Source organism: Peromyscus leucopus, chromosome 4 (assembly GCF_004664715.2).
Source record: "Peromyscus leucopus breed LL Stock chromosome 4, UCI_PerLeu_2.1, whole genome shotgun sequence".
Classification (NCBI taxonomy): Eukaryota; Metazoa; Chordata; class Mammalia; order Rodentia; family Cricetidae; genus Peromyscus; species Peromyscus leucopus.
The window spans coordinates 44,631,354-44,658,109 of record NC_051066.1 but is presented as its reverse complement, the minus strand read 5'-3'; the positions used below and the strand labels follow the sequence as shown (position 1 = coordinate 44,658,109).

General features: G+C 36.8%; 1 protein-coding gene across 4 annotated transcripts in view; it reads right to left on the bottom strand.

Annotated features, from left to right (window-relative positions):
• Positions 1-26,756, bottom strand: part of B3galt1 (beta-1,3-galactosyltransferase 1) — a 577,829-nt gene that overhangs the window by 225,625 nt on the left and 325,448 nt on the right. For 3 of the 4 annotated variants that reach the window (XM_037204848.1, XM_037204847.1, XM_028882019.2), the window contains exon 3: positions 14,038-14,102. The exons of the other annotated variant lie outside the window; for it this stretch is intronic. The gene's annotated coding sequence lies outside the window, so the exon portion shown is untranslated. The remainder of the gene's footprint in view (positions 1-14,037; positions 14,103-26,756) is intronic. 4 annotated transcript variants of the gene reach the window in all.

The following is a 26,756-nucleotide window of genomic DNA, read 5'->3' as shown; positions in this document are numbered from 1 at the left end:
TCAGTCAAACAGCAGAGAAGCAATGGATGATGTGACACCTGAGAGAAAGCCACACTGCTGTTTTGTGGAAAAAGCATCCTCAAAAGAAAGTGGGAGGAAGGAAGGAATGTATAGAGGAAATGTATAGAGGAAATCAGGAATTTATTTGAACTGGAGATGCCTGGGTATACAAGTTTGGGGTCAAGGAAGGGGATGTAACAGTCATGAAAGCAGAGGAAGCTTTTAAAGTCATGGACAAAATACAATTACCACAGTGAGGAAGTAGATAGAAAATAGAAGGCCAAGTTCTGAACCTTGCAACACCTAGCATTTGCAAATCTAACAAGAGAAGGAGCCAGCAAAGAAAAGCTTTGCCAATCAATAGTGTGGTGCCAGGAAAGGCTAACCAAAGGACAAGGTTCCAAATAGGAAAAGCCTAATCATACCAACCATGCTGTCAGTGAGAGATAATAGGAATGCAGTAGTAATAAAAGCTAACATGTTTTGCACCATCATCTGGCAAGCATTATTTTGAAGGTGTATGTGAATTATCCTGTTTAATCCTGACAGGACTCATACTTTGATAGGTATTACTGTTGTCAAAATATTACACAAGAAGGAACTGTAGAAGAGAATATTCATAATATATCCTCCATATTCAGTCCATTGAAAGTGGAGAAAACTGAAGGCTTAATCAGAACTAGTTCAGTAGTCTACTGTAGAATGGCATTATCATGAATGGAAAGGAGAAAGCAAGAACCAAAAGCTGTGTGGGGTGTACTCACATAAAGCTCCTCTGTCTAAATGTAGAGATTCGCTAGATGATTTGTGTTATTAAAATAGCACTGGTCATTGTCAACAGTCTTTCAAGTGACTGTCTTTCCCATTGAATTATAAACACTCTAAGGACACATTTGTATTTTCAGTTTACATTTTAGTTCTCACTCTGAGTTCAAAGTTAATGTTTAATAGGACCAGATTCAGAAATCAATGAAAAAGGCTCATTTGGAGACGGCTTTTCAAATAAGGTTTGGATATTTATGTCAAGTTTCAACCATTCTCAGACATTGCCCATGATATAGAATTATATGAAATGCTAGCTCTGAAATTTGTTAAAAATACTCATATATGGGGGTTGGAGATATGGCTCAGTCAGTTAATTGGTTTCAGCACAAACATGAGGATCCAAGATTAGATTCCTGGCACCCTTGCAAAAGCTGAGTATGATCACACACATTTATAACCCTGGTGCATGGAAGGCAGAGACACGGTGGTATGCCCAATACTTATTGGCCAGCCAGTCTAATCAAGTGGTGAGCTATGGGTATGGGTGAGACCCCATCTTTAAAGGTTAGGTAGAATTAGTGAATACATTCCAAGTAAACCTATGGCTTCCATGCACATCTGTACACAAGCCTGCACACACATACAATACACACATAAGATATTTAAATTTTTTCATTTGTGGTATGTTGGGTCTATCTGTTTAAAATGAAGTTCAAAGCCCCACACCCTACAGACTAGCTGTATGCAATAGACATGAGGAAATGAGGTTGTTGTTAAAATATTTTTTTATGAGAAGATTGGAGCATCTTGGAGAAAAGCAGAAATTTGAGATATTTTATGGGCCATCCCTGCTACTTTAAATGCTAGCATTTAAGTTAATTAATTGAAATCTATCCAATTATTTTGATGATATTGTTCAACGTAAAAAAAAAATTGTGGCATATGTCAGGTCCAAAGCCACTAATTTGTGACTTCTACTGTGCATAATGGCATCATAACTAGGAAAACAGTGGGTTCTTGGGGGGGAGGGAAACAAAACCAGGAGTAAAACAAACAAAAAGCTTTGACATAGTTTATCAGAACTTTAGACAGAAATTGATAGCCTAAGAATAAAAGCCATTAGAAAATAAAAAGCTTGTATTTCAAGACCTTTAGTGAGAACGGAAATGAAAAACACAGGTGATCTGCTATTGCTAGTTGTGGATACAGAGCAGTGTGAAAAACTGTGTATTGCAAGAAAGACCCTGGAGCATGGGTACTTTGAGGATAAAGCACAGCTGTGAAGTTAAGACACCTGCCCCCATTCCGAGGCAGCAGCTGAGGTGACAGTCTTGAGCAGCACCCACTGAAGTGGGAGGAAGTGAGGTCAGCTTATTCTGAGGGAAAGAGAATCTTCCAGAGTCAGATAAATATTTTATCACTACTTGGCTCATCTCACGGCATACTGCCTGGTTCAAAAGAACCTATCCTAAGAGATGTTATTTGGAACATCATGTTATATAGACTCTTGGCAGTCACAGTTCTGAAAAATAATATTCTAATCTATCATTTAATCTTAAAATGAATAGCTTCCCTCTTTGGTGTGACAGACAAGCTCAAATAAAGTTCCCTTTCATCCAAATTCATATAGTGCACACTTGTACTGGTAGGGTCTTTGGCGTTTGACATCAAGAGAGTGTGGAATAGAGGTATTAGCCACATACAGGGACCAGCTAATTCTTCAATGATTTGAATGTCAGTTAAATTATTTCTTTTGATCAACAGTGGCAGCAGGCTCCTTTTGTGTCTGGATCTGGGGAATGAGACATCATTTATACACAGATGGGCCATAGAAAGCTTGTGTGTCCTTCAAAAACTTGCAAAGCAGACAGCAGAGAGATTTTGGTGTACTGTATTGCCCGGTTACTTTATCAGCATGCTTGTAAGTAGGAGGGAAACTGATATAAGATATTATAGTCCATTAGCCCCTTGTTTTTCTATCAGTGTAAGTCCATAATGACTACTTAATACATAGTTTGTGGATTAAATTAAATTATAACAATACAGGAAAAAGTGATAGAATTTCAATTAATTAGAAATTTACTATGAATGAATAATTTTAAGGTTACCCAAATGAATCATTTCTTGACGTGTGTCTGCTTTGAATAGATGATATTCACATGTAAATAATTTTAATAAGAACATTAGCTCATTAATAAAATGTAGATTAATTCTGTAATCATAGACAAATCAGGTATCTGACATCTAGTATTGTGCTAATTGAGCTATGGAAATATTCAGTTTGCAAAATAACAGTTCTTAGTCCTGACACTATACACACTGACACATATAATTTAGAGCATCCATTTCTGTATCTCAAAGATCCAACAAGGTTTACAATGAGTAACATTATATCCTTGTCTCTCTTTCTCTCTCTCTCTCTCTTTCTTTCTCTCTCTCATCTCTTTTTTTTTCTCTCTTCACACATATACACTATATATACTATGTATAAAAGTTATATATATATATGTACATATATATATATATAATATATATATTATAGAGAGAGTAATTGGAACTCCTCTGGATATTTCATACCTCTAATTGTTTATGTCTTTTAAAACTGTATTTATTTTTATGTATATGTGTACTTTGTGTGTATTTCTATACATTTCATGTGTACAGTATCTGCAGAAGCCCAAAGAGGGCATCAGATTCTCCTGCTCCTGTAGCTACAGCCATGTGGTTGCTGGGAATCAGACCTCTGTCCTCTGGAAGGGCAGTCAGTGTTTTAACCACTTAGCCTTGTGCTCAGCCCTCATCATTTATGTCTCAATGAAAAGTCTAGATTGGTGGAACAATTAGCGTAGCACCTTTCTTTTTCATATAGACAGGTCAACGGCGACAAAAAAGTGTATGACCAAACAAAACATGTTGGAACTGAATTATTTGACTCAGAAATCAGAGGCCAGAAAAGTAATTTGTCTAAGTTTACACAGTTAATCGATGGCAAGGCTGCTATTAGAATCCTCCATTGGTGCTACTTGCTTTTCACTGTATTAATAGACTTTCAAATCTATAAATAGATTCTTAAAATGATATCCAAGAAATACTCAAGAACTACAAGTAAGATTGATTTTTTTCTTCATCAACTTAAAATACTACTCTAACTTTTTCCTTAATGAAGGAAAGAAAATAGACAACAAAATCAAAGAATGTCATAAAGCCAATGTTACTTGCAAACTATGTGCTTCATTTATTTATTATATTTATATTTTATAAATATATAATAAATTTATTTATTTATTATATATTTATTATTTTTTAATCTAAAAGGCTGTTTAGATTCTGACATTGCTGTCATTGGATGTTGGGTCCATTTTTCCACCCTGAGCCACAATAATCATGATGGCAGTAAACCCCATGGGTATTTGTCTTCTTTTCTTTCCTTCCTTCTGATTTGGAAGGTTGTGAATACAAACCTCACTGCAGATGCAGCAAGACACCAAGAAAATTGCTGGCTGACTACAAGGAGACAAGGACCCTGGCAACTTAGTGTAAGCAGGGTGGCTCAGTTTAAATTCATAAAATGTCAAAATGTCATTTAGTTCAACTGTGTTTCATTTATTACTGCTGTCCCAATGGTGTTATATTTTAGCAAAACAATGTGAAATATGCATAATGCATTATCACAGATATATTGTCAAGAAACATGAAGTAATGACTCTCCAGGCTTAATTTTGAAGTTGGTTAGACAAAACCCAATGCATCAGTAGAGACATAAAACCATCTCCTCAGCACATCTGAAGGTCTGGAATTTATAGATGCTTTACTTGCCTTAATTTTTATTAATTCTAGGAAGCACTATAGTGTGCCCTATGCTTGAGAAATACTTGTTGCAAGTCCAAAAAAGGAAGCAGCTTGCTTGATTCTGACTTCTGGCCTGTTCACTATTGCTAGTGTTACCTAGTCATCACCTAATTTACTTTTGTTATTGGTTTGGAAGTGACTGTGGGAAGGGATTTGATAGAGTATTGTAGAGTATATGAGTACAGTACATGGGCACACAAAGCCCTAAGGGACCAAAACTGACACATCAGGCTACTCTGGTCATCAATCAGTCTGGCAGTGGTGCTGGGCAGTGGGACATTAGTGACAGCAGAGACCTCATAATGCTTTAGTGTCTTAGAGACCAATACAGTTGCTACACACAAAAATTGGAAGCAAGAAAACTACAACTTAATATGTTAGTGTGCAGCCTGCCGACACCACCATCCATGCCTGAATAAACAGCAACAAACTGGGATTGCATGAACAATAACAATTAGACAGGTGACATCAACCACCGCAGCACACTGTGGGAGAATTGCCGTAGAACACCTTTCAGAACTGACCTTGGCATCTACCTCCCTGACTCCAAACATTCTCTGCCTTGGCCTGCCCCCACCAGAGCAGGCCTGGGAAAGGTTGGGGAGTTAACACCATCCAGAGGGTCGTAATCTCTTCAGTTACTGACCAAGTTGCCTTTAGCTTGCCCATTACTTCCTAGTTTCAGTCAATTTATTCTTTAATCTCTTCAGGAAAAGAGAGCTAGGTAAGAGTGAGAAGGAGAAAAAGGCTGGAAAATAGGTCCAGTCATCCTCTCTACAAAAAAACACTGCAACCTAGTTAGAGAAACATATACCTCAACAGAAAAATGTAAAGCTTTAACAGTGAAGGAGACAATTGAATCAAGTATATGTGTGTGTGAAAGTGGATGTGTTGTATGTGTGTGTGTGTCTGAGTGTGAGTGTTAGAATGGAGTTACCTAGATACCTTTACTACTCTGATACATGGGGAATGTGCAGTACACTGTCCTCTTCAGCTTTGTTTCCTGATTGACTTGTATTTTCTTTATGGCAATTCATCATGGCCAGATGGCATTTTGTATGAAGCTATTTCTTTCAGAGTATGTGTCCTATCCTATTTTAGGGTAGCTTCTACTTCAGAGAAATGCCAATAATTTGGGGGGTAAAAGGCTAATTATGATTAACTCAAAGAATTTTGGATAATGCTTTAATATAGACATTAGAGATAAAACTGCAGCTCCATATGAATCTCCACAAATTAATGTTAAAAAAATCATGAAAAGTAAGATTTCCTTTGTTTGATCCCCTATTCCTACTAAACTCTCTGGAAAAAGAAATAAGCCAGGACTCAGATTTTTCTGTCTATTATTCCAACTTTATAGAGGCAATTAGAATGTAAGGGAGGGAAATACACACAATGGGATTATCCTGTACACCCCCTGCACTATTTGTTTTATTTTTCTCTATGTTTCTTAGACATATCTGCTTATCAATGCGGATACACCATTTAAAAACTATTTATGTAAGAATTTTCAAATGCACAAGAAATATAAAGCTTTGTATAATAAACACTCACAATACAATAATCTGAATGAAAATGACTGAATTTTTCCCTTAATTGCTTATTCTCTTCTCAGATCCTCTCCCCTTCTTGCCCTCTCTCTTGCTGAGTCACTTCAAAGTAAACTGCACGTGTTCCGGAATAGCTATATATCATCAGTACCTATATATCTATCCAATGTGATCCTCTATAGGCCTTGCCATGCCTGATGAGATTAGCAATAATTTTCAAACACAGACTAATGTACACTGACTACTGAAACAGCTTCAATATTTCCCAGTTGCTATTAACTGATTGTTCTGGAACTTCTAGTTAATTAAATACAGCATATTGAATTTGGGTCACAAGGTTTTTAAATCTCTCATAACCTAGAACGATGTTTCCTTCCATACTTAAAAAATTATATTGCTTTTATGAAGAAACATAGCTTGATAGATTCCTCATGTTATCATTTACCTTTAGCTTTATCTTCTGCCACATGTTATAAAGGACTCAACAGTATTGCCCGCATTGTGTGAACTATGAAAAGCAGACATGATGAAATGGTTATCATTCAATTATTAAGACAATACAGAGATATTAACAATACCATTTTAGTGAGGCACACAGATGAGATAAGTTTACTCTCTGAGGTCATAGGCTGTCTGTATTTTCCTCCTTTATTTGCATCTAAACCATTTCTTGTTGAGTACTATAGAGTTAATGTTGGAAAGTATCTGATTTTAAATGTGAGAAATAAAGTCCCAGAGATACCAAGTATGTGATATGCCTACTTATGTAATTATTTAGCTCATGATATCTACATGTTAAAAGCACTTAATGATCTAATGTCACCAAGAGGTCACAGGTAGGCATCACATCTTTAAGAGCATTTATAAAGGATGGTCTACAATTTTCATTTTCATAGTTACTCATTTTTATGTATCTTACTTAGGTGATGTGAATAATGCAACATAACCTTTGATATTATTCTTTATTTTAATTTTTAATTAAAACATACATGAGTTCATTTAAAAACAACTTAGAGAAAAACACTACAAAATAATGTTGTATGAAATAAATAGGGAAAGAAGGAAAAAATCAGGAGGATGGAAGGGAAGGATTCTCTATACAAACTGTCTTAGGGTAACTTATGTTAACGTAACTCATGCATGAAACAAACTGTATAGATTCATAATTATAATATGGGTATAAGATAAGTATAAATTCATTAATTCTGGGTGTGAAATAAGAGCCATGGTCCTCTCATCAGTGTGATGAGCAAGTTATCTGCCTGAAGGCAGACCTTGAAATTAAAACAAGGAAAATTATTTAAATGATTCCAAGGTTTAATAACTTCAGGCCAAGTACATGAAGTTCATCCATCTTCAGAACAGTGCTGGCCTGACACTCACTGGGACCTTTACAATGAAGTACTGTCATCCAAACTCTCATATTACTTAAACTTTACAAGAGGACCAATTCACTCTTCTGGTTGATTAGTTCTGCTCACATTCAATACTGTAAAGTCACGTCTGGCTAGATATCCTGGCCTTTAAATAATTATTAGCTATGCTTGCTCCAAGTCCTTATTTCATGGACATGGAATGTAACTCAGTGATGTTACTTTCACTTCTCCTATGTCTAATTCATGGTAGTCTCCGAATAATGGCAGTATTGACTGCTAGGGACTTCCCCTAAATTTCTGTCCTTTGTTCACTATACACAATTCCTTCCATACCACTTAGCAGTTTGCTCTCTCTCAGAACAGATACAATTTTGCACTTATAGTGATGTGGAATCTATGCGATGCCCATCTATAAGATTACCATGTTATTCCTTTAATAATTACCCCAGTAAATGATGGTAACCTTTCCTGTTTCACCTTCAGATCTACACTCCCCAGTCACTTCATGTAGTCTCCAGCCCCTCTTGGCCAAGCAGTTGCTTAGGCATTAGAACAGGACCTAGATTCTGTAGGAGAGTCTCTTTCAGCTCCCGGTGGCCTAGTATTGGCTGTGGCTACTGAAGAATTTCCCAAGCGCTGTCCTCAGTCTTCTGTTTTAGCTTGGTAGGCTAGAATCTCATTCAAAAGACAACCAGCATGGACTGGAGAGATGTCTCAAGTGGTTAAGAGGACATACTGATCTTTCAGATGACCTGAGTTGAGTCTCAGCACCCACATCATGGACTCCACATGTAAATCCAGCTCCAGAGAATCTGGCCTCTGTGGACACTGTACTTACATCCAAACACATACACACAACTAAAAACAATGAAAAAAACTAACATTTTGAATTCAGAGAAATGATGGTCCATTCATCTAGTGGTGTATTACTGAACAAGAGGAAAACAGTAAACTCCAAGTGTGTGTAGCAACAAAGATCTGTCTCAGGTACACCATGCTAGAACAAAGAAGCCTGACTCAAAAGACCACACGCCTACATGATTCCATCTATATATTGTTTTGAAAATATTAGGATGTCATGACAGATGTTAATTATTATCACTGTGTGTAGGAGACAAGAGATGGTGAAAAGGATTTCCTACATGGGAGCAAGAAAAATATCTGACTGTAGCGAAACTATGCAACTATCTAGACAGGTTTCCTAAAGTTTCTAAGTGATATACATTAAAAATGGCAATCTACAGAATATAAATGCCAAAACAATAAGCCAACTTATACTAACATAGTTAAATAGACTTGCACTATTGATTCATGTGTTTCACTGAGTACACAGCAGTTAAGTCACCAGCATCAATGTGCCCTACACTCAACTGCACTGGAAATAAAATGCATAGAAATAGTAGATAAACACATCATCTTCCTGGAGGTTTCACCTAGTGGGGCTATTAAATCACAGTATATGTGTAAAACTTTATATGTGTAGGGAAGGCCATAAATGAGAGACTAGAAAAGAGAGTCAGCCACCAGTTAAGGGATTTTTTTTTTTTTTTTATAATTTGTTAAAGGAATATCAAACTGCCAGGTATGAAACACTATAATCAGACAGCATGAAGTTGGGCGCAAGAACCCCATGTCCTGAGCTTTTGACCAGGGCTGAACTTTGATGTCCTCATTTGCTCATCAACTAGAAATTACACAGTGACTCACAAACTTCCCAGAAGAGTCCATGGGTCAACCTTGAATGACATCCTTTGCGTGATGGGAACAGAATCCCAGGGAACTGCATGCAAAGAAACTCACCCTAACTAAAGAAATACTTCTCCTAAATGAAGACACCTCATCACGTGGGAGAAGGCCCACTGTCTTCAACTATAAGTTAAGTTCTAGGTACTGCCCATCTCATTGCCTTTCTGCAGTATACCCAGGAAATAATCTTTCTCATATGGTCCACAAAGTGAATTGATCCACAACCCGAGAATCCTGTCACCGCTACCATGGTGACTGAATTATGGGTCCACAACAATGTATTATGATAATTGTCTTTTTATTTGTCTTGAAGAAAAAAGTGTACAGGTGGTGTTCCATGATCCACTAAGGTCCTGAAGACCTTGAACATAGTGTCTCCTGCGTCCTGACCCCACCTCATTAGCATGCAGATATGTGCCAATATGTTACAAAATAAGGGCTCCAAGAGTCTCCACAGTGATTAAAAGTGAACATATTTGGTTGTGAAATAATTTTACTGTTATCATCTCACAGAATACATTTTGTAAAGAGACACAGGGTTAATTCTTACCATGTATATTCAGCTGTTTTAACATCCCTCACTGACCTGTTATTAGCAGTCATAGATGGAAGACAGGGACAATTGTGTTTTTCTTAATATATCCCTGCTTTTTGGTCCCTGAATAAGAGAAAGGATTAGGAACTGCAAAGAACGGTGTGTTCTCTTCAAACACTTTCTAATAAACATTTCTTATTTGGCAACGCTTTTATCCCAATCTAAATATACTGCTCAAAACATGTTATCCTACCTTAACGTTCTTGTTGTGGAATGATAGCGAAACCTTGACTCCTACTTAGCAAGCATGTTGTAATATCAGCAGAAAGGAACAGTCAGATAAACACACTTGTACTGCTGAATGCAAAGGTTCTTGTTGTGGGATGAAGGAGGAGGAGCAGAGTCCATGGGGGAGCAGCAGGAGTGATCCATGGAGGGCTTAGTTTAGAACAAGACCAATCGTTTTGAATCTATTATTTATATATTTATTATTTAATTCAAAAATATCTTGATATGACTAGGATCCACTGCCATTATAGCAACAAAAGAAGGAAAATGTTACAGTACTTGATAAAATATTTTTATTCTCGTCATGACCAAGTTTCTGTTTCCTTTCCAATTCTATCTTTTTCTTTTTCCTAACCCCTTTATTTTAGTTTCACTTGAGCTGAAAATTGTTCCCTTCAAAATGAAATTGCTTTGGATTTTTCCACAAATATTGCCACAGTTTCAATTTTTAAATCCCTGTAGTGAAAACATATAAACAAGCACAGACACAGACAGACAGCACACACACACACACACACACACACACACACACACACACACACAGAGGCACACACCTATACATACATATATCCACAAACATATTCAGGCACAGATGCCCGATGTTTTCTGTTATCCAGTGTGGTGTCTTATTTACATGACCTCCTTTCGAGCAAAAAGTAAACGGTACCATGGCTATATTTATACTCATTAATTTCTTCAGTGTATATTTGTCATATGACCAAGATAATTTTGAGTCAATGGGCAAGCATTATTGAATTTAAATGGGAGTCAGAAAGAAGAGTCAGTGTCTGAAGATTACAAAGAAGAAAATTAATTACAAACTGATGAGCTATACTTTGGAATACGTATGTCATGTGTTTAATTACAACACTGATCTAAAGATCCTTCTTGACAAGGAAAATGGTTGTTAGTGAATTTCTTCTAAATGTAAAATACGAACCAGTATGCAGTTGGCTTTGATTTAGTGTTTAATACCAAATTCTTCCTCAGGTGTTTATCTGTTTTATGTTTTCATTTTACCTTTTAAATAGTCATGCTGTGTGAGTACCATTATGTTTTTCAATGCGGTAAGCGCTGATTGGTTAGGGGAACTGTTTCGGCCATTGGGTAGTTACTTAAAAGCATTCCATGCAAAGGAATTCTAAAGCTGTTGTAAAAAGGACTGAACCATATAGGTCAGAGTAAGTGTGGCCAGACTAGACTGACTCAAAGGTCAGCCATCCACTCTCACTTCTATGGCATTTTGTGGCCTTTGGTGTTTCAGACTGATCTACACTCAAAAAAGCTTTGAAGTGCATGACTTGGGTTTTAAATTATTTGAAAGGAGAAGATAGATGGGTTCATGCATTTCTATTTTACTTGTACTTTTAATCTGTATAGCTACAAAAACCTTTCTGAAATCCAGGGTACCTCTGTGACAAGTGACTCGTAGAGAATAAAATAAAATCTATACCCTTCATGATGCATCTGTGAAATTATTCCCAATTAGACTCAGCACTCTGTTCTTTGTGGGTTGAAATTTGGCCCAGAGAACAGTAAATACTTTAAGTTGATATAAAGTAACTGGCTTTGTGATCAATTGGGGTTTAAGAAACTTTATGTAGCTATTCAGTAATTAAAAAAAAATAAAACAGGATTATTGTGGCGGTATTCTAATTGTACTGAAATGTGATTTTCATTGTATGTTAATAAATAAAGTTGTTCGGGGGTCAGAGCTATTAGAGCCATAGCAAGAGTGTGGCGGTGGCGGCACACGCCTTTAATCCCAGCACTTGGTAGAAGAGCTAGGTAGATCTCTGTGTGTTCAGGGATACAGCCAGCATTGGAGACATATGCCTTTAAGATCTGGGGGGCTGTACATACAGGCAGTGACAAGGCAGTCATGTGTTTTGGTTTATAACCAATGAGAAGGCAGAACAGAAAGACTATATTAAAGACAAACACACAGGAAGTAGCTCTCTTTCGGAGAGCTAGGACCACCGCAGGAGGAAAGGTGAGATTTTAGTTCTGAGCTCTGACCTCTTGGCTTTCTCTTTTACATTGGTTCTGTGTTTCTTATTTAATAAGACAGTTGGTTACATCTACAGATTATAGGTTATTTTCTAATAATAAATATTAGATATTTCTCATGAATAGTCTCCATATAGTATGATGGAAATAGCACACCAGAGCAAGTAAAGTGCTGCTTAAAGAACAAATCTAAAGAAAGAGGAAAATACCTCTAAACCTATTTCAGCATGGCCAAACATGGAATCAGCCTCAATGAAATTGGGAGGCAATATTTTATGCAGGATATAAACTTGGGTATGAGAGTAAAACAGACCTAGAGGCAAATTCTAGTTTCTGATTTCTAGTTTACCTTGGGCAAGGGATACATGCAATCATTTACCACATAATTAAAACAATCCTGACTATTCCAAGCGGTTGCTGAATGCCAGGTGAAGTCATATAACTGTCCTGAGGTGGCATGTAAAAGAATTGAATTATTTTGACTTTCCTGATAGTTATTATGACTATGAGTGTTTGGCTGCAGTTTTCAATGATGTACTATGTTGTCTTAAGTTCCTTGGAAGAACTGTTATGGGGCAAATTAAAGACAGTTGATTGATCAGGACCTGCTTTTGTTATATTTTAATGGAAATGTGAAGAGAAAGGTGATAACTTTCAAGATTCAAAAATTAGAACTGAAGAACTGAGGAAATGGTTTCCTGTGTAAAGCCCTTCCTGTGCAAGCATGAAGACCCAAGTTCAAACCTCAGAACTCAAATAAAGCAGAATGCAGCAGTATGCCTGTAAGCCCACCGTTCCTACTATTGTATGGAAGGTGTTGAGGCAGGAGGATCCCTGGAAGCTTGGGGGACAGCCAGTCTGGTGTATGCAGTGTGGGACAACAAAAAAGAGCTTGATTTAAATAAAGTTGAAAGCAAAAAGAGACATGTGAGGTTGCTGTCTGCCTTCTGGTCATACATTGTGTAACATGTGTATGCCTAAACCCTAACTGTAAATACACACACACACACACACACACACACACACACACACACACACACACTTTGGAAAACCTGGGAGAAGAAACCTGTGGTAAGGGTACATTCCAACCCATCTCCTTCTATTTTACCATTTTTGGGTCCTCCTTGTCCCTGAAAGACACTGAGGTCACTGTTGGTCCTGTGATTTTGTTGGAGAAGTTCTTTCTTTGCTTAGACTAATGAATTCAACTTGTCTAATAGGTCCTTATAAACTTATTTCAAATGACTTCACCTTGCATACTTCCCGAAAGGGTGTTTACTTTGCTTCATTGGTGGTCTGAGAGCAGTTAACAGTAACTATCATTATTTAAATACTGCTGTGTATGACACTTATCTTCATGCTTTGTCTTTCCTAAAACGTTATGAGTTCACAGCACATCCTTCATGTCCAATGAACCTTTCTTGCTAGAAGGTATTCATGGATGGAATTCAATGATTTGTAGCCAATTAATTAGTCTTACTTTTGCTAAAATTTTCTGAGTCAAAGATGTTCTTAGTTGTAAGATGCAACATCTTTTCTGATGTGTCAATCAAGTGTACAAATGTGCATTTTTGCATTAATAAAATACGAAAAAGACATATCATAAATGGTGACTCATAGCAGGATGCTTTAGCCAGCAAGTCATAGCAAGCTCAAACCAAAATAACTTAAAAACTAATAACTAAAATATGCAGATAACAATTTTCATCTGTGGGTTTAGTTAACTCAATGATTCAGAATCATTAGTATCTTGGTCATTTAACACACCTTTTGGGGCATTAGATTTTGTCCCATACTTCCATAGAAGTAGCTCTAAGTAGTGTCCACATCTCAGTCACACTGGCTCATATTATCCCACACTGAGAGATGTGGATTTTTCATTTATATTTATCAGTGGACAATCTTTCTTAAAACTTACCCCACAAGTCTAGTCTTCATGCTTCTTCGGCCAGCGTTGGTCCACATAACTTTTCCAGGTTAATCCTGGGTAGAAGAGATGAAACATCTTGTCGGATATGGTGGTTCAAATTCCAAACCACTAGGGGGGGGAGAGGGTGTATTTTCCAGAATATAGGCATTTGAAGGAAACATCTCCACAACATTGAATTGAACCAGAAAGGAACATCAATTTCAGGAGGTAAACACCATCTATGCTGTAAGTTCACTTATATTTCTCCTTATGGCTATATTTTTCTAGTCAGTTCTGTGCTAATGTAAAATGTTTCATATTTGTGCCTTTAATATTCAATCTTTGTAACTATAATGTTCTTAAATTTAATTTGAAGTTCTTTATTTTTTTATCTTGATGATTAGTGACCAAAACATTCATCAGTTGCTACTTTCTTTTTGGAAACCTCTCAGATCAAGGGATGGAGCATTAATTGAATTGATTAAAAATAGAAAAGATGGGTACTTCATAGCTGTCACATTTGTAGCTAATGTTAACTATTTTTATTAATGTACTAAACCTTCCACTCTGGAGAGGAAAGAATCTTTTAACTTGATGATGGGGAGGAAATTTTCTGTACATGGTTGCTAGATTACAGGACAAATCTGTGCTAGCACAGGATGGTTAATAATAGGATTATAAGTTATGGAAGAAGATGTGCCTAACAGAGACTGTTTTAGTAGCCATTAAGAGCCATTAATCTTGACATTAAACATATGTCAGAAGAATAAATGAATTAAAACTTCACTAACAAAGTAAAGCCAGCTATAATCTAAATGAAATAGTATCAACCTCATGCTCTAAGGATTTAAATGGTCATATGTATATGTGATAGTTAAGTTATAAGCATATCTCATTCTCTCATAATGTAAAGTTATATTCAGTGAACCTTTGTGGATATTCTGGGAATGTGAAATGGCAAATGACAAGGTCAGAAAAGGACCCAAAGAAACTATCCAAAGTCTTTATATCTGGTTGATTCTAGACCCTTAAATTTGTCTCTCTGTATCTATCTCCACTATAAGTCCCATACAGGTTGCCTTCATCTTCTTCATATTATCTACTTAGACTTAGGGGGCTGTCTAGCTTTTTCTCTTGTCCATACTCCATATTGCAGCCCAGATGACGATTTTAATATATGTATGTAGTTCTCAATATTCTCTGTAGTTATGTCTTAGAAAAACTACCATAAGATATGAAGAATTAGCAAGTACTTATCCAATACTGAGAGGGGAAATACAGATATGTACCTGAGATCCTCTGGCCACAATGTTTTCATCCACTAATTAGTGCAGTAGATTAAACAACTAATAACTTTGCTTAGAGGTACCTTATTTAATATATATTTAGTTTGCTACTGGCAAGGTCATGGCTAACAGACTGTAATGCACATCTGGGCAAAGCTTGATGCCAAATATTTTCTTAGGCATATCATTCTTCATTGCACTCATGAACATCAGACAGCCTTCCGATGCTATAATGGAGGACTGTATGAAATAGAACATTAAACAAAATTAAAATTAAAAAGCACAAATGTTTGAAAATATGACACTGAATTGATCAGGAAACACTGAAACCTGAGCACTGAAGAAGGAACACAAATGTCACCTTGCTCCATATCAGCTGGGTAAATATGCATCAATGTGACCACAAAAGTGCCACAAGAGTTGATTAGGGTGTTATGAATAAATTCTTTGCAAGTAAGTATAGAACCTTCAAATACAGAAGAATATGGTGGTCTTGGTTAAAATCAGTAATGATTTCTAAATTTCCTCAGTAAAGTGTAGAACTATAACTTCTTCCCATATCACCAAGACTCTGCATAATACCTCTCCAGTCTAGATGTCTGTCTAGCTCTAGACATTGCCTCTTGCATTAAGCACATGGACTTTTCATCTGCTTTGTGGATATGCCAGGCTGTCCCTACCTCCACAATGAATATTTTAGTCTCTGTCTTCTGTGAATCAACTCAAAATCTAATTTTAGGAGGAGACACAGGAGTAGTCTCCTTCTCTATTGCTATGGTTTGCATTTGAAATGTGTTCCACAGGTTCTTGGTGTGAACATTTAATCTGAAGTCAGTGGCATTGTTTTGAGAGGTTTTGAAGACTTCAGGAAGTGGGGTTTTGTATGAAGAAGTGGATAATTGGACTTGGGGTGTACTTAAGAGCTCTAACATGTCCTCTATTCTGCTTCAGTCTTTCTCTGTTTCATGATCCACAGAGATGTATGCATGCATTCCTTTGCTCCTGCCGACAAACCCACAAACTATGATGCCCTCCTTGCCATGATATGCTATATGCTCTCAAACCATGATTCCAAATAAGTCTTTCTCCCATAAGTTGTTTCTTTTTAGTATTATTATTTCTATATTATTTTAATACATTTTTAATTGAAATAGAATTATATCCCTTTCTCCCCTCTAAGCCTTTTCTGATACACTCCATGAGCTCCTAATCCCATGTGCCCCCCTTCAATTTTATAGACTACTTTTATCTGATCATTGTTATAAACACATGTATATTGCAAATATATGTAAATACAATATACTGAGTCCATTTTTATTGGCGGTTTCAAGGGTGAGCACTGTGCATTGGACTACTAATAAAAGGCTCATCCCTGTAAGAGACTAATTCTCCTTCTTTAAGTATTTTATTACAGTGACAAGAAAAATAGCAAATGAACTCATTATTTGTCTTTCTCTTCCCTGCCCCACACTTTGTTCCTCCCCTTTATGCAGTGAGAACACTGGTTTTCCTCCAATCCTCATCAATAACTGAATCTGTCAGCTCCTAGAGTTTGGACATCCCAGCCTTTAAAACTTTAAGAGAAAAATATCTGCTGTGTAAACCTAATCAGAAAGACAAACAACCAAAGACAAATCAACCAGCTTCCCCTCAACGTACCATACCTCTTTATTTCAGAGATGATTTCCTGCGCACCCAAGTGAAAACAGGGCCCTCCTGGTATCATCCCTCAGAACACTCTTTTTTTCTATCACTAAAACTGATTAATAGCCAGGAATACTTTATTTTCTTTTTCTGAAAGTCTCTATCATTGTCAGTGGATTTCAAGTTCTGTGCAGTGAAGAACCATTCCTTTTTGGTCACCAGTGTGGATTTACCCTTTGCTTCGTGCCTGGCAGCTGCAGTCTCTGAAGTCATATTAACTACCCGATGGTGTGAATGAATGAGTGATTTAAAGGATTAATTACTCTTTACAACATAAAATAGCACATTTTATTTATAAGTATTTGTGATACACACGTGTTTCTCAGAATAGATAATTAAAATTGCCTGGAAAAGCTCACTTGAGACAAACCACTTATCAATCCTTTGCACAGCCTAGGTGGATGAACTGGTGACAATTTGCAAAATGTTAGTGTGACACAAATACTGTGTCAGAGGTGGGGTGGATCACATAGGTATCAGGGCGGACAGGCCATATATCATACCTAGTAAATTTCCTTCCCCACTGTCGCTGGTAGCAGAGGTTACGGTTTTCTGAGAGAATGTGTAGGAATTTGCTTGATTTCACATCCAAAAGGTTTATAACATTGCAAGCCAACTCAGTGATGGAATACAGTCCTAGATGCTAACGTAGACAATGACAATGACACACAATACAATAATGTCACCTTGTAACTCTCTGGGAAGCAATGATGTTCCTATATGTTGGAGGCAGCACACCAAAGTGTGCCAGAAAATATGGGAAGATATCTCTTTTTTGTAATCACAGAAACTGTTCAAACTGCAAATTATTTCTTAATTTGTTCTCTTCATCAATCAGCATAATTTTCCCCTTTCTGTGACAATTCTAGGGGCTGGAGAATACAGTACAATGCCCATGCGGGTTTATGTCCTTATAAATACCTTTTGGACACACTAGTTTTCTTTCGAAAGCAGCTGTTATGAACAGGCACTCCACTGAGTGTTGAATGAATTGGGAGACCTGGCCCCTGGCCTCATACACTTAGTATCTAGTGTCCTGTAGTGTGAGGTGATTATACATGATTACACATAATTACATATAATTATCTAATTGCAAATTGTGATATGCACTAGAAAGTAAGGTAAAAGTGCTAAGAGGGTATTCAGTGAGGGAAGGGCAGGGAAAACCAAATGCATTTCTGTTTAGAGCTGTGTTTGCAAGTATTGCCAGAACCAGGTTTAATTTAAGGCCACAGGAGAATGTTCATTCTGAATAAGTACACTTAGAAGAGAATAGAAGCAAAACAAAAACTTCTCACATATACTCCAGAGAATTGTTGCTAGGCATCTACAAGTTGTTATAGTATTCAACATTGTCTTGTTCTAGAACTCCATGAATGCATACAACACAAAAAGAAGAAAGAATAAAACTGCCATGCATCACATTCTGATTTCTACGGAAATATCTTTGTCAAAAAAGCAATAAATAGTGTGTATTTTTGAATATCTTTAGGGAGCCAGGATTGTTAGCATGTGGTCACGCTGCTAGGATTTGAGATTTTGAGATAGTGTTAAGTGCTGTACACGTTGAAATATTTTCCATTTGATCAACGTGTCTGTAGTTCAGAGTGCCTATGTCATTTATTTTGGATACAAAGACCATAGCTGGAAAGGTGACACACATGGCTTCTTAAAGCTTGAAGGAGTTTCTATTAGTAAAATCCAGGATAATTTGAATGTCTAAATAATAATTAAAGTGCATTTTAGAGAGTAAACAAATATCTAGGAATGCATCACTATACAAATAAATAAATCAATAAGATACAAGGAAATCTCTGTTACAGTAGGATGCCAATTAATACATGGGTAGGTTGGTGGGCAGTGGTGGCGCACGCCTTTAATCCCAGCACTCAGGTGGCAGAGCCAGGCAGATCTCTGAGTTCCAGGCCAGCCTGGTCCACAGAGCAAGATCCAGGACAGGCACTAAAATTACACAGAAAAAACCTGCCTTGAAAAAACCAAAAATTAAAACAACAAAAAAAAAACCAAAACAAAACAAAAAAATTTAATACATGGGTAGGTTGCAGGTAGGAAAACACTTGTCACCATCATACTAATAATTTAGACAAAAGTAGTAGGTACAGTCCATGAGAAGCAGAGTATTATATTGTGCCAAAGTATTTCCTACTAAGATTCATAGAAAGTAAATAGCAGTAGAAATTTAGTAACACACTGCTGTGGGACGGTCTATATGTCAAATTGCTCTGATTGGTCAATAAATAAAACACTGGTTGGCCAGTGGCCAGGCAGGAAGTAGGTGGGACAAGGAGAGAGGAGAATTCTGGGAAGCAGAAGGCTGAGGCAGAGAGACACTGCAGCCGCCGCCATGACCAGCAGCATGTGAAGACGCCAGTAAGCCACCAGCCACGTGGCAAGGTATAGACTTATGGAAATGTATTAATTTAAGCTATAAGAACAGTTAGCAAGAAGCCTGCCACGGCCATACAGTTTGTATGCAATATAAGTCTCTGTGTTTACTTGGTTGGGTCTGAGCGGCTGTGGGACTGGCGGGTGACAAAGATTTGTCCTGACTGTGGGCAAGGCAGGAAAACTCTAGCTACAACACACATTCTGAATCAAATCATCAACATTAACATTATTATTTAAACCCCAGACTGGTATCCTTTGCTTTCTCATGCACTGAGAAAAAGACAATTATGCTTTATATCTGGAAAACTAAACTGGAATCCAACTAAAAATGTTCTGGGTAACAGGAGAAAGCAGCAACAAAATCAACCAATCACAATGAAAGACTCCCGAAACCAAATACAATATACAATATTGGATTGATCTAGACCAGAAAATTATTAATGTTTAATGGACACTATTGAGATTTGGAAAAGATCTGAAGATTAGATAACAAAGTGAACTACTCTTGCTTTGCTTTGGGTGACATTGGGATTAGATCTTCAAACCTGGATTCTGCTACTGAGCTATGCATTCTCAAACCAGTGACTTTCTCTACTATGTTCATTGTTTTGTGATGTTTAAGAAAGCTGTTGCCAGACTGGGACCCTTGCCTGTCCCACCTCAGCTCCTACTTGCTGTCACTGCTCCATGTGAGACTGAAGCAGTGGCTAAGTGACCTTGTCCCTACCATGTCTTTAAAAAAAATTGTAAACATGCTCAGAGAGTTCCTGGCATTCGAAGGTGAAATAAACGTATACAAAAGTGGACAGGGATAAAAATGAAGTTCAAAACCACAAGCAAATGGTTGATTGAAACAATGAGAACAATTCAGAATATGAAAATAAAATTCAATATAAAGATATAAATACTAACAAAACCCAAACAAAGATGAATCAAGACATTATAAGCTCACTAATTCTAAAAGTGAATTCTTTGGCCTCATAATGAATTGCAGAGAAGGCAAAATATCAGGAGCTTAGAGACATGGAGAAACTAGATATAACCCAATAAAAGAAAATGATACACACAATAACAGAATATGTGAGAACTTTGGCCAACATGAAGTACGAAAACTGTGAATGTTGGACATAGGGTAAGGAGAATTCCAGGAAAAGACACAATTAATACCCTAAATAAAGAAGAAAACTCCCCAAAATGTAGAAAAAGAAATACTTATCCAGGAACACGAAGCCACAGTACACCAAATAGGCACAGAAGAGAAATTTCTCATAACCTACCAAAATTAAAATAGTAAAAATAGGGCTGGAGAGTCGGTTCAACCATTAAGAACACTGGCTGCTCTTCCAAAGGATCTAGGTTCAATTCCTAGCACCCACATGGCAGCTCACAACTGTCTGTGACACCAGTTCCAGGAGACCCAATGCCCTCACACAGACATATACACAGGCCAAACACCAATGCACATAAAATAAAAATATAAAATAAAAAATTAAAACAGTAAAAATAAAGTCTAAAGAAGAATACAGAAATCTGCCAAATCTCATATAAAGGCAGATCTATTAGAATAAGAGCTGATTATTAAATGGCAATGAGAAATATTTTTCTAATTTCCAAGGGTCTATAACAACCCAGAATGAACAAAACTACCTATAAAATTGAAGGAGAAGCAAAAAATTTCCAATATAAAAAATATTAAAACAATGTATGACCATTAAGTTAATTCTACAGTTAATATTAGAAGAAATATTTGAGACAGAAGAGAAGGATAAACAAACCCCAGAGGCCACAGGGAAAAGCAATACCAGAATAATCAAAAGATGTGTATGAAATCACTATAACCAAAAAGAAAAAAATCATAAGAATAAGTATATATCTTTCAGTGATACCTCTGAATATAAATGGTCTCAATTCACCAGGAAAAGACAGAGACTAACTGAATTAGCAAACAGGATCCATCAACTTTGAAGAAACATACCAAGGTAAATGTGAGCAACTTTTAGGTCTAATAAGGACTAAAGTGATAGAAAGACTAAAAAATTCTTAATCCGGCATCCAAACTGTGTTATAAGATAGTAGAATCCTATCATAGCATCACTTTCAATATTCTAAATTCACTTATGCTAGATACAAAAACCTGGGAAGCCTTGATTAGAATTTGAAACCTGGGAGGTATATTTGACTCTTTAGTTATATCCCTGTGGTCTGGAGTAGATGGCAAGGTGATTTTCAATTTCTGATACTGTACCAACCAAATAACAAATGATAAAGTAATGTAGCTAACTTGAAAGGTGTGGTAACAGATTTTTATTAAAGGTTGTGTGGTTTTATTGTGTTTTGTTTCCTTGTGTTAACAAGAACATTTGATTTTTGTGTCAGATATCTCTTGTGGCCAACCTAATAAACTTCTTCCATGCTCTAGCTAAGGGAACCTTGGCTGTGTACAGGTTAGAGCTTCCTTGACTGTAGTGGTTGTGCAGGGAAGAACTCATCCCAGCTCCACGGTGACTCAAAAATCATTCTAAGTAACAATGGAAATCTCTTGCCTCTTTGTCAATGATCCGTTTAAGCATGAGCTTAAATTTAGCCTATGACAATGACAAGTTGCTAAGAGAGAATGGTTTTGAGAAAGATTTTGCTTTGGATGAGAAGTTGGAAATTCATGAGATGATGCATTCTCACCTTTTCTATGGCCTTCCACACACATAATTTGGTTGTTCGGTGAATGTTAGAGCTGAGGGCAGTTACCATTGATCATGAGCTTTTAGTGTTAAGTAGAAAAGTCATGGGGGAGCAGATGGCTCATGGATTAAGATCCTATACTGTTCTTGCAGAGAATCTGGGTTCAGTTCCTTGCACTCACATAGTGGATATAACTATCAGTGACTCCTGTTTCAGGGGAATCTAATATCATCTTCCATCCTCTGCATGAACCAGGCATGCACATGGTGCACTTACATACATGCAGGCAAAATATTCATATAAAGTTTAAAAATTAAATTAAAAAATCTTCATTATTTTATAATGCTTAACTTCTAGATCTAATCTGGAATCTCCACTTCCAACAGTCAAATTACATGATATAATCAAATACTTTTATTTTGTAGACAACAATGATTATTATAATTTTGTTAGCATTACTAACTTATTAATTGCTTTAAAGAATTACAAGAATAATCTTTAATAGAGGAAATTTGAACTAGTGCATACACTGTCAAGAAAACAGGTCTCCAATTTTTCTGATTGTGCTATGGATGTTGTTGTGTATGCTCTGAAAGTGTTGCTCTGACAGGTTAATAAATAAAGGGCTGATTGGCCAGTGGCCAGGCTGGAAGTATAGGCAGACAAAGCAAGAAGAGAATTCTGGAATCAGGAAGGCTGAGTCAAGAGTCACCAGCCAGACACAGAGAAAGCAAGATGTAAAAGTACTGGTTAAGCCACAAGCCACATGGCAAGGTATAGATTTATAGAAATGGATTCATTTAAGATTAAAGATCTAGATAGCAAGAAGTCTGAGCCATTAGGCCATAGAGTTTTAATTAATATAAGCCTCTGTGTATTTCTTTGGGTCTGAGTGGCTGTGGGCCTGGGCAGTACTGGAGAAAACTCCAGCTACATGATTGTATAAAAAACATATGCTAATTGTGAAAAACGAAGAAAATATACAAGAAAAAAAATCCCATAAATTATAATGATTACCATTTTAAGTGTATTTAACTTTTACTACACACACACACACACACACACACACACACACACACACACACATACACACACACACGTACACTTGGTTGATAGTTTGCTCAAGGCAATAATTACTAGATCAAAGTATTTGTTTAAGAAAATATTTTTATGTAGTTTACAAAGGCACTCTGCACAAATTTCACACAATGTCAGCACAGCTTAACAGTCCTTGTTTCTTTGCAATGAAGATCTGGGGAGATTTGCTCAACATTTTAATCTGTACTGATTTGAACAATTAGATTTTAATTCCTTTTCTTCTGCTTTTTGATGACAATCATTGTTTAACCGTTTTTAAGAGCTTTAATATCACCTTTGTTGTCAACTTATTTATTTGCCCCTTTTATGTTTGGCCACTTACCTACATTTTACTGATTATAACTCCAATATTGAGCAGTGTCATGATTTGGATGATGTTTCCTCCCTATTTTCCATTATTTGAACATTTCTTCCCCCATTGGTGGTGCTTTTTTGGGTGGGTCTGGTATGGAACCTTTAAGAAGTGGACTGTTGCATGAGAAACTATGTCTCAGGGGTTGGCTTTAAGGCTTTATGACTTTCCTCTACTCCCTATTCTCTCTCTCTGCCTCCTCTATGTGGACACAATGTGATCTCTCTGCTTCTTGCTGATGCTGCTGTGTCATATCTTCCTTGCCATGATAGATGATATCCCTCTGGAATCATAAGCCAAAGTAAAATCTTTCTTACTAAAGTTGCTTTAGCTTTTGGACATGGTAGAGTCTGGTCTGGTCACAACAACAAAAATGTAATACATCCAGTACATGTCAGAATGGAAAGAGAACCAGTGTATGGGATCAAAATTCTGGCTCACTGTCCTACTTCAAGAAAGCTCTTTAAGACAAGGTATATTTTAAGGAGGTTAAACATTATATCCCTTAACAAAGATCATTAATTTTAGGAAGTAAGGAACCCGGAAGTTTCAGGAACTTCCTAAAACTGACTTGATTCAGTAGGCTACTCACTGTTCAAGAATGCATAAGCAGTAATGACTGCTAGATATTTCTTAGATAATCTAAGCATCCTGGAAGAGGATGAGACTAAATGAGCTGCCTGGAAGAGGTAGAAACAAGCCAAATTGCAAAGACCAGCAAAAAAGCCTGAAAGAGATTATTTTCCAACCTGACATGTTGTGTAGTAAGCTACAGGTTTCCAGCTTTGCTGGTTCCTTTATTTTCTTTTTCTTTTTTTGGTTTTTCAAGACAGGGTTTCTCTGTGTAGCTTTGCACCTTTCCTGGAACTCACTTGGTAGTCCAGGCTGGCCTCGAACTCACAGAGATCCACCTGCCTCTGCCTCCCAAGTGCTGGGATTAAAGGCATGCGCCACCACCGCCCGGCGGTTCCTTTATTTTCTAAGGATTCTTCCTTCCCCAGAACTCCATGAAGATCTCTTTACATCTACAAATGGATTTGTAGAGAATTAACAATGTTAAATAGACTTTCTACCTACCTTTATTTTTCAGCATTTGACCTTAAGATTTCATCATTTCACAGAGATATTTACTTCTTTTCTTTCAAGTATCTTCTTACTTTTATCATCTATCCAAGGAGTACTTTAAATAATAGGGATTTCCCCCTGCTGAACTCTTTGCTATTGATTATGAAGAACAAGTTTCATAGCTACTCAATATTTAAATAATCAATTATAGACAAATTAATTTAAAAGTAAAATAGTATTTACTAATTTGTTTTTTCTTAATAGACATATATGTAATGCACAAGATTAATAATTTTATAACTTTACTTCTTAATAGCAATACTTACACATTTGTTTCATTTTATATTGTGGAACTTCACAAGCAGATTGAATGAGAATAGTGCTAGTTAGCTTGGTTATATCCTATACCTTAAAAAATGGCATTCATATTTCTTTGGTTCTTAGGTTCTGATAGATTGTAATGTCAAGAAAAAAAAATAGTTTTTGTTCTTGTTTGCTAGAAAATTGTTGAGTTTTAACTAATTCACTAAAAATTCCTTTGTATATAAAAGATTGCAAACCATACTTTTTGAATAAATTTAAAGATATTTTATTATTTTTACTTTTAATTATTTCTCTTTGTGAGTATATAGATATGACTGTAGGCTACTACAGAGGCCAAAGGTGTCAGATTGCCCTGGAGCTGGACACACAGGTGGTTCCAAGCCACCTAAAGTGGGTAAGGGAACCGAATTTCTGGTTCTCTGTAAGAGCAGGACACACTCTTTATTTTTAATTAATATTTAAAAAAATTTATTCTACATACCAACCACAGTTTCCTCTCCTCTAATTCCCTCCCCCATCTTCTTCTTACCCCCCCCATCCACTTCTCAGAAAGGGTAAGGCCGCCCATGGGCGTCAACAAAGCACAGCATATCAAGCTGAGGTAGGACCAAGTTCCTTCTGCTACATCAAGACTGAGCAAGGCATTGCATCATACAGAAAAGTTTGCAAAAATCCAGCTCATGTACCAGAGACAGATCCTGGTTTCACTGCTAAGGGCCTTATAAATAGACCAAGCTTCATAATTGTCACCCACATGTAGAGGGTCTAGGTCCGTTTCACACAGACCACGTCTGTTGGTCTAGAGTCCCTGAGCTCCCATAAGTTCAGGTCAGCTGTCTCTGGGTTCCCCATCATGATCTTGAACCCCCTGGCTTGTACAATTCCTCTTCCCTCTCTTCAACAGACCTTCTGGAGCTCAGTCCAATGCTTGGGTGTGGATCTCTGCATCTGCTTCCATCATTTACTGGATGAAGGTTCTATGATGACAGTTAGGGTAGTCACCAATCTGATTACACAGAAGGCCAGTTCAGGCACCATCTCATGCTATGAGACTTAGCTGGGGTCATCCTTGTGGATTCCTGGAATTTTTCCTGGTACCAGGTTTCTTCCTAACCCCATAATGGCTCCATTGGTTAAGATATCTCTTTCTTTGCTCTCCCTCTCCGTACCCCCACTCCCACTCAACCTTTCAGTTTCCTCATATTCTTACTCCACTCCCCTCCCCTTTACCCTTTCCCACAGTTTACCCAAGAGATCTTATCTATTTCCCCTTCCTAAGGCAATCCATGCATCCATCTTAGGGGCCTCATTGGTATCTAGTTTTTCTAGGGCACTGTAGCCTGGTTATCCATCTCCCTTTATGCACTCTTAATTCACATACCCAAGAAATTTTAGACAGCATAAATGTTTCTAAAAGTAAAATACCCAGAATATAATCATTAGACTTTTTGTAACATCTTATCATTCTTTTACTTTGGCGTATAAAAGATGAAAAACTGAAAGAAATCAGTAAATACCAATTGTGAAATATGGCCTTATCATTTGACAGATTCAGATAAATACCTTTATATGGACGATTTTATATCTTTCTATATATAGATGACATTATATATTGTGTATATTGTATTATATATAATATATTTTATGTAATAACATATATTATATGTGATTGTATATAATTATATAATGCATCATATATAATTATATATTACTGTGCATTACATATTACATTTTGTACTGAGTGGTTGTGTGTGTCAACTTGACACAAGCTAGAGTCATCAGAGAGGAAGAGGCCTCAGTTGAGGAAATGC